Source organism: Arvicola amphibius, chromosome 2 (genome assembly GCF_903992535.2).
Source record: "Arvicola amphibius chromosome 2, mArvAmp1.2, whole genome shotgun sequence".
NCBI classification, from domain to species: domain Eukaryota; kingdom Metazoa; phylum Chordata; class Mammalia; order Rodentia; family Cricetidae; genus Arvicola; species Arvicola amphibius.
Genome location: NC_052048.2, coordinates 47455407 through 47465391, shown reverse-complemented (window position 1 = coordinate 47465391; position 9985 = coordinate 47455407).

Here is a 9985-nt window from a genome sequence, read left to right as displayed (position 1 = left end):
ATCCAGCATTACTTGAACCCAGCATCAAAGCAGTTACGTTTCCCATCAAGAACCACCATCATTTAGTTAGTTGGAACGTGTCCCCATGTGATGCGGGAGTCCCCTCTGTGTGCTGTGATTACCATTAATGAATAAAGAAACTGCCTTGGCCTGTTGATAGGACAGAGCTTAGGTAGGCGGGAAGGACTGGACTGAATGCTGGGAGAAAGAAGGGCAGAGTCAGAGAGATGCCATGGATCCGCCACCAGAGATAGACTTCTGAAACTTTGCTGGTAGGCCACGACCTCGTGGTGATATACAGATTAATAGAAACGGGTTAAATTAAGATGTAAGAGGTAGCCAATAAGAAGCTAGAGCTAATGGGCCAAGCAGTGATTTAATTAATACAGTTTCTGTGTGATTATTTCAGTTCTTGGCGGCAGGGACGAACAAGCGGCTAGCTCCATGCAACACCCATGGACAACACCTTTGCCTTATTCAGTGGCCAAGACAAAAGGGTCTGAGACCACTGCAGCCAGTGAGAGTAGCCGACAACCCTGAGCTAAGAGTTCATCCATATCCGAAGTGGATACAGGGAAACAGGCTTGAAGCTGCTACTGAGATCTTGGGTATACGCATTCCAAGGAATGCAACACTGGGAAATCAAGCTTGCCAGGCACAGTCTTTATTGTTTGCTCTTCCCCTTTGCCTTTTTGCAAACCAGCAGCTACCCTCTCTGCTCTCTCCAGCATATGTACAGCAGTAAAGTTACTATCCCAGCCTGGCATGATATTATCTTTCAGTTCAAGTGCCAAACACTAACAAGGGAGTCTTCCTTCTCGTTTTAAAGATGGAAGCTCAGCTGGGCCTGGTGGCACAGGCCTGTAAATCTCAGTTACTCAGGAGACCAAGGTAGGAGGACCACAAGCTCAAGACTTCCTGGGCTACAGATAGCCTGGTCAACTTAGACTTTGCCCCAAAATAAGGGTAGCGCAGTGGTAGACTGCTTCCCCAGCATGGGTGAGGCTGTAGGTGCAATCCTCAGCGCAGGAGGGGGCAGCTCAGGGACTAGTGATGGACAGGGATGTGGGGGGGTCACACAGCCTAAGAATGGCAGCTTAGACTGGCCTCTTCCAACAGTTTCCGAGGCTTCATAGCTGGGGAAAGGGTCTGCCCAGCACCCCTAAAATATCCACCTCCAACAACCCCCAACCCAATTCAGGCACCACATATTTCCTGGCACGTGGCTCCACAATGTCTCACACCTAATCTGTTCTATAACACTCCTAAACGGACCAGAAGGGAACTTGGACATCTTCACAACCCAGCTTTTCTCTAGAACAAAAATTTCAGTGGTATTTCACAACTGGATTACTATCCTGGTTTGCAAAACAAAGTCTCTTGTGGTTAATTAAATAATTATCTCTCATTTATCTTTTCAACAGGTCTCAATTTTCCTAGAGTGGGTTTGTTTGATGTGGGATATACCCAGAGGGGTATTTGTGGGAGAGCAGTATGCCACCGAATGGAACAATCCAGTTAACGACGGGAGAGCTAATGGTCTTGTGCAGGTTAGCAGTGAGCCACGTGCCACTGACTGAGTCCCCTCCTTTTCATTAACTCTGGTCTCAGTCCTGACTTTCCATTAGAGCTGAGAGCTCTGCTGCCTTAACCTACCAGAGAGGCAAGCGGCGGCAGAGGCTGCACATGCTGTCCGGGAATAAAGAATAACAACAATAAGGCATTCATATTAGGAGAGGGGATTCATTCATCATGCTTTGTTTACCCTCTCAACAAGCCAGCAGATCTGCAGTCGCTGTCTCCAGGGAAGCCGTGGGTGTACAGACTGCAGTGAAAGGAATGTGAGCTTCGCAGTCACGTAGGTTCCATTCCTAGTCCCAGCCCAGGCCCTTGACTCCTCTCATCTGACAAACCTGTACATTGGTTCCGATGGGTCAGGACCCAGGCTAGCCCCTAATTAGGAGCTTGGAACTGCCAGGCATGTACCTGTAGGCCCTGTGACTTCGTATACTCAGGAGGCTGACAGGATGAGGCCGGAGGATCACTTGGGTCCAGGAGCTCAAAACTAGCATGGGCATCATATGAGATCTTGTCTCAGAGGCAGAGGTTGTGGGATAGGGGAGATAATCTATTAACTGTACCAGCACCGTGTCCTCAGAAGTTACACAAAATGTCAGATGTGGGCACTTGCAATCCCAGCGCAGGCAGATTCCTTGGGCCGGTTGACCAGCCAAGATGAGAGAGATCCAGGCCAGTGACTGACCTTATCTCAAAAGGGGAAGGGGTTAAATGTGTCAAAGGACCAACACCTAAGCTTGTCCCATGACCTCCACATGTACATACCCCTACACACATATATGTGCCTGCGCATACACACATACACACACACTCATCCTGTGCACACACAAATCCATAATATCTTCAACAATTTCAAGGTCTATTCTGCTCTTCTGAGTTATTTTTCTCTTCTAAAGACAGAATTAATAAATCCTTATTATACCATGTGGGGGAGAGAGGACCTGAGATCAGATGTGGAAAGTGTCTTGAACCCAGCAGGGGTCCATTGTGTTTATTTGTATACCATTCATGCCAGAGTATCAAGTCAACCTGGAGAACCCATGAGCAAAGCCAAGTTTTCTTCATTCCAAGAAACAACTCTCTCTTGGGTAGGATCTGCTGGATCATCATTTCCTTTTCAGACCCTCCCACTGTGACACCTTATAGTATTTGACCCGCCCTTCACCAAGTCTACCCAAGTGTGACTGCCGGATCAAGTTGCAGGGAAGGAGAAAGGTGAATCTTTTCCGGCATCTAATTCAGCTAGATACGACCATGTGACTAAGTTTGTGCTAAGAGACGTGAACTGAGCTAGAATGTAGGTGATGAACTGGAAAGCCAGGCTTGACCCATGGGTGGAGATCACACTGAGCAACAAGGTAGAAGGACACCGGGTCCCTCAAAAAATCTTGTGTTGTGAAATATTCGTTGAAGATGTGTTACATTCGTTTATGCTGTGGAACATTTGTTTAATCATGAAAAGATGTGTTGCATTCTTTTATGTTACATTTGTTTAACTCTGTGAAACTGTGTCCCTTTGTCTGCCTGAGACATCTGATTGTTCTGATAAAGAGCTGAACCATCAGTAGGTAGGCAGGAGAGAGAAAGAGGCAGGACTGCCAGGCAAAGAGAATAAATAGAAGGGGAGAGAGAAAAGAAGAGGAGCAAGAAAGGGAGAGGAGGATGCCAGGGACCAGCCACCAGGCCTCACAGACAAACATAGAATAAGAAGGAAAGAAAAGATATACAGAAATAGAGAAAGGTGAAAGCCCAGAGGCAAAAGGTAGACGGGATAATTTAAGAAAATCTGGCTAGAAATAAGCCAAACAAAGGATAGGTATTCATAAGCAAGAATAAGCCTCCGTGTGATTATTGGGGAGCTGAGTGGTGGCCCCCGAAGAGTAAAGAGTTAAAAAAAAAAACAAAATAAAAAACCAAAAACCAAACCCTAATCATACATGGAGTTCTCCTGGACTGTTCACCCCCTGCCTCCAGACAGCTGCGGGGAAAGTAGCACTTTCTGCTTATCAAGCTCTGTTTACCAAGGTGGGGAGAGGCCAACTCATTAACATAAATCCAGCCCATTTCTAACTCCTCCATTCAGTTTCCCTTCACCAGAATTCTTCCTTGGAGTTTGACTTTAGCAGGAAAACCAAAATCAATCAGGTCCTTAGTATAGATCAGGTTTCAGAATGTGGCTGCCTGTAAACCAGATCTGCCCACAGTTATGCTTCGGTTAGCTCAGATGGCACGGCCCAGGGCCGGGGTGGGGGTCAAATGAAGAGATTTTCTAGTTTGTTTTCAGTTGCTGTGAAAAACCCCATGACCCAAAGTAACTTATGGGGGAAAGGGGATTAGTTGACTTACATGTCCCACAATCCATCACTGAGGGGAATCTGGGTAGGAACGCAGGCAGATGCAAAGTCAGGAGCCATGCAGGAACGGTACTAGCTTGCTTCCTCAGAGTTTGCTCAGCCTGCTTTCTTATACAGCCCAGTACCACCTGCCCATAGTGGGCTGGGCTCTCCAGCATCAATCATTAACCAAGAAATTCCCCTGCTGACATGCCCACAGATCAGTCTGATGTAGGCAATTCCCCAGTCAAGGTTTACACTTTCCAGATAACTCTAGTTTGTGTTGTTGACAAAAAAGAAAGGAAGAAAGAAAGAAAGGAAAGAAAGAAGGAAGTAAAGAAAGAAAAAGAAAAAAACCTAACCATTCTCAACATTAGCAAATGGAGAGAGTCCACACTAAAGTAGGAAAGTCCAGCTTCTCCTGAGAGGTTCAAAGAGCTGGACACTGGGCCTACATTCTTGCCTGGCAAAAATCAGCAGTTGCCTGATGTGAGACATCTTTCTGTATGCTGTGAATATGTTTTACTACCATTTGTTAATAAAGAAGCTGATTTGGCCAATAGCTAGGCAGAACAGAGCCAGGCAAGAAAAAAAAAATCCAAGCAGAAATACAGGGAGAAGAAGGGCTGAGTCAAAGAGACACCAGCAGCAATTGGGGAACCAAGATGTGAGGTAACAAGCCATAAGCCTCATGGTAAAATATAAACTAGTTGTAAGAGCTAGTTAATAATAAGCCTGAGCTAATAGGCTAAACAGTTTATAATTAATATTAAGTCTCTGAGTGGTTATTTTAAAAGCCACAGCAGACTGGGTGGGATAAAAAGTCTCCATTTACAGTTGCCACATTGTCCCTTTAGATGTGGCAAATGTGTTCTAGCGATTTAAATAATACCTTGGTTACCACGATTATCACCTGTGGTCAATGCTGGTGTGTCAAGGAGTCTTGGTATTTCAGAACCTCATAGGTGGACTTCCAACCCCACCCCCACCCCTATGGCCGGTGGTTCTGTGTCTGAGGGCTTTCTCCAGTACTCTGGAGACTCCTTGGGGTACAAGCATGACAGTCCAGAGAATAAGAGAACAAAAATACTACCAGAGCACCTCCAAAACCCCAACAGCCACCAGTGGGAGATGACAGTAAGTGTCCCAGTGCCATGGTCCTCCCACATATGGCTGAAGGGCAGTTTAGATACAGGCTCCCAGAATTTGAGCAGCAGTTGCCCACACATGGTTAACCCACACCTAACATGTCCTTTGTGGACAGGCTATCATTTTCCCGAATTGCCTCCCAGATGAATCACTTAGGGGCTGGGGATGTAGCTCAGTTGGTACAGTGTTTGCCTAGCATGTTAAGGCCCTGGATTTGGGCCCAGCACTAGATAAAGCAGACATAGTAATACACATCTGTAATCCTAGCACTTGGGGGGGGGGGTGGAGGGAAGCAGGAAGGGCAGCAGTTCAAGGTTCTCATCAGCCACTTAGGAGGTTCAAGGCCAGCCTAAGATAGATAAGATCCTAAACTTAAAACCAAAATCAAGAGCCACTTAGGCTCAGGAGCCAAAGTGTCCAGGCTCACTAGTTCCAGGTGATTCTCAGCGTTTCTCATCACACCCTGCTGTGGCTTTCCTCCTGCGAGAGTCATTTATCTGTATTTAATATTTATTGAAAGTGAATTTAAAAAAAGGAAAGACATACCCAGAGGCAATGTGTTTGAGAACAAAACACACCAGAGTCTAAGTCCACAAGGGAGTACAGCATGCTCGCCCAGGCTTGCTGTGTGAGCTCCACTCTGTTGGCGTTCTTCAGTAGTGTGTGACTTCCGGCTATTCGTGTTGAGCTCTAGTTTACTGCATGGAAAGCTCCAGTTAAAAAATGAGGAATCCTTAGTCCTTGCCTTTGAATGAGCTTCTAGGATGAGGTAGCTGGCCATCTTGGACTACACTGAAGGAAGAGACAGGGTGATGAGTCAGCTTCAGAGGAAGAGGGGGCACGGCAGACCCAGCCCTAACCTGGGCCCAAGTAAGAGATCTGGTAATAGCAACACTGTGGAGGACCTGAAGGGAGGTGAGGGCACAGACCTGCTCAAGATCTGAAAACGCCCCCTGCCATCTCCAGCAGACTCCGATCCCCTTCACAGAACAGGTGCTCTTATGCTGCGAGTCCAGGTGTCTCTCCTGAGCTAGAGAGAACAGAAAGATGTCAGAGCAATATTTTAGTTTACCTTCCTTGTCTTTTGAGACAAGTTTCATGTATTATCCTAGGCTAACTTTGATCTCTCTGTGTAGCCAAGGATGACCTTGAACTTCTGATCCTCTTCCACTCCCTAAGTGGCTTGTGCTGCCACCATACGGGATTCACATGGTTCTAGGGATTAAACCCAGGACTTTGTGGATGCTCAATAGGCAGTCAGTCAGCTAAACTGTGTCCCAAGCTCCACCTTGTTCTCCTAGTAATCTCCAAGGACGGACAAAGTGTTCAGCACGTGTATGTCTAACACATGTGTCTCTGAAGACGCCAGCCCTTCTGTACATCAGCATGACCCAATGCTCGTATCTCAATGGAGATATTGAAAAGACATCCCCTTTATTCTTTGGCTATTTTAGACAGTGTCTGTTTTAGTCAATGTTCTGTTTCTGTGAAGAGACATCGTGACCAAGGCAACTCTTAAAAAGAAAAGCATTTAACTGGGGCTTGCTTACAGTATCAGAGCTTTGGTCCCCTATCAGCATGGCAGGAAGCATGGTGGCACTCAGGCAGACATGCTGATAGGAGCTGAGAGTTCCACGTCGGGATCCAGAGGCAGCAGGAAGGGGAGAGACCCTGGGTCTGGCTTGGGTATTTGAAATCCCAAAGTTCATTTCCAACAAGGCCACACCTACTCCTAATCCCTGTCAAGTAGCACACTCCCTGGTGACCAAGCATTCAAACATATGAGCCCCTGGGGGGCCCTTCCTATGCAGACCACCACATTCCTCTCCCTGGTCCCCACAGGCTTGTAGCCATAATATAATGAAAAGAATGTATTCAATCCAACTTCAAAAGTCCCATAGTCTATCACAGTCTCAAAATTTTTTAAAACTTCAAAGTTCAAAGTCTCTTCAGAGACTCATGGCAATCTTCTATAAAATATAGGTAATCCCCTATAAAATAAATATCAAAAGCAGATCACATACTTCCAACATATAATGACACAGGATATGCACTATAAACGGGAGGAAAAGGAGCATAGGAAGGAAATACTGGACCAAAGTAAGACCAAAGGCAGCAGGGCGAGCTCCAAGCTCTGTACCTCCACGTCTGGTGTCAAAACTCTCTTCAGATCTACAATTCCTTTCAGCTTTGTTGCCTGCAACACACTTCTGTTTTTGTCTTGGGCAGGTTCCACTCCCTGTTAGCAGCTCTCCTTAGCAGGTATCCCATGACTCTGACATCTCCACATCTTGGGGTCTCCAATGAAGTCCAGGCTTCACCTTCACAGCTTCACACACGGCCTCTCTGGGCCTCCACCAGGCACACTCTGATACATGCCTGGCCTCAGCGGCTTTCTTTAGCCACATAGGGAAAGTCCACAATGTCTTTCTTTTTCTACCCCCCAAAGATTTATTGATCTGTCTGTCTATCCGTCCGTCCATCCATCATGTGTACAGTATTCTGTCTGCACACCAGAAGAGGGCACCAGATCTCATTATAGATGGTTGTGAGCCACCACATGGTTGCTGGGAATTGAACTTAGAACCTTTGAAAGAGCAGCCAGCTCTTAACCTCTGAGGTATCTCTCCAGCCCCACAACCTTTTTGTTATATCCTTAACTCTAAAGCCAGAACCACATGGCCAAAACTGCCAGGTTCTTCCGCTTGCTGAGGCTGGAACATGGCCCCCTCATTCAAACACATCCGCATCAGCTTTCTGTGTTCAATGGTTTCCTTCACTGCCTAAGCTTGTGTTGCCCTGAAACTCTCTCTGTGGACCAGGATGGCTTTGTACCCAGAGCTCCTCTTGCCTCTGTCTCCTAAGCGCTGGGATTAAAGGCATGCACCACCATGCATGCCACCATGCCCGCCACCATGCCCTGCCCTAAGCTTTTCTTTAATTCCCTTTCACAAGTCAGAAGTTTAGCTGGGTGAGGTCTTGTTCTGAGGCCACCATTCCCTGTATTCCATTCAGGATCAGGTTTTTTCTTTTTTCTTTTTCTTTTTTTTTTTTTGAAAAAACAGAACAAAACAAAGCAAAAAACAAAAAACAAAAAAACTTTTTATCTCTGTGAGGACCAGACTTGGCTCTATTACTCTTCCTGGTGCCCCCTTTCTCCTCAAACTATATTTTGTACTTTTCCTTGCTTAGCTATCTCCTTTTAATTATAGATCTGCATAAGCATGGTCACTAATAACCAAGCCACAGTCTATATTGGGCTGTCTTGAAATCTCCTCTGCCAATGCTATTAATTCAAATATTTAGCCTCAGGCACATTTTTCTTGGACAAGAGCAGAAAGCAACCACATTCTTCACCAAAATTTCATGGGAATGGTCTCTAGGCCACTTACTAGTCTCGAAGCATCTTGAGCTGGGCTGTCATAAACTACATTGCTCTCAGCTCCACCATCTTCCGTACTCCTATTAGTATGTCTCATTAAGCCCTTCTTAAAAAGGTCAATGCTTTCCTAACTCAAAGTCCCAAGGTCCACATTCTGCCAAGAAGCAGCATGGTCAAGCCTGTCATAGCAATACCCCATACCTAGTACCAACTTTTTCAATATGTATCCCTGGCTGGCTTGGATTTCTTTATACAGACCATGTTAGCTTCATACTCATAGAGATCGTCCTCTGCCTCTGTCTTCTAAGTGCTGGAATTAAAGGCCAGTGCCTGAAAAGACACTTTGGCTGCAGTCTACTATGTTAAGATTGCTCTAGCCATCCACACCCCACTTAGGAGCCGCAAACAGGTAGAAGAATCCGGGCCCCACAGTCAGCTTGCTTCCGTTCAATTCTCCTATTTCCTGACTGAGTGACTTTGTACAATTCACCTAACCTTTCCATGCCTCCCTACCAAATAGGGATTTAGTGAGTCAATGCAGGCAGGCATACTGTTTTGAACTGTGTCTATATAAAGAAAGTGCTTAAAATGCAGAGATATTTTAGCTCTGGTTGGGAACTATAGGGAACTAAAAAAAGAAATGGAGATGAAAAAATCCAGAAAGACATCCACCCATATATCAACAGTTTTGTACCTCCTTTGTCTTTGTCATATCTACTATTTTTAAACAATAAAGTTATGCTGCTTTTTTGGGGGGGGGAGGGGCTGGGTTGAGACAGGGTTTCTCTGTGTTATCCTGACTGTCCTGTAACTCATTCTGTAGACCAGGCTGGCCTTGAACGCAGAGATCTATCTGCCTCTGCCTCTGCCTCTGCCTCCCAAGCACCGGGATTAAAGGTATGTGCCACCATCACCTGGCTTGCTAATTCTAACTTTAAAGCTATAAGAAGAAAAAGAAAGCTGACTGTATCAGACCAAAAGGAATTTTTATGGGCTAGAGAGATGGCTCGTTGGCCAAGAGCATTGGCTGTCCTTTTGGAGGAACTGGGTTCAATTCCCAGCACCTACATGGCCACTCACACCTGTTCAGAACTCCAGTTCCAAGGGGGATCTGATGCCCTCTTTTGACTTTCTTGGACATTGCGTGTGTGTGTGTGTGTGTGTGTGTGTGTGTGTGTGTGTACCACATATATACATGAAGATGAGAAACACCCACATACAATAAACAAGCAAATAAATAAAGGATATCTACCCCCCAGGGAGTCTTTTGGGATTCCTTCTGAGATTATGCCATAGGTCTCCAAATCCTTGAGCAGACATCTCTATGTTCTTGTCTGTCTGTCTGTAGAGTCCCAGATTCCATCCTTGGGATGTCTAGTCATCTGCAGCCTACTCTGGGCAAGCCCATCTGCTCTTCCCAACTTGTACTCAGAGACAGCGCAGGGCTATCTGCAGGCTATTTTTGGCCCCGTCTACTGTTTCCAGAAGCTCACAACATGGAAATGAAGTGTTACTGCTAAGAAGTCAAGATTTGCACTCACTC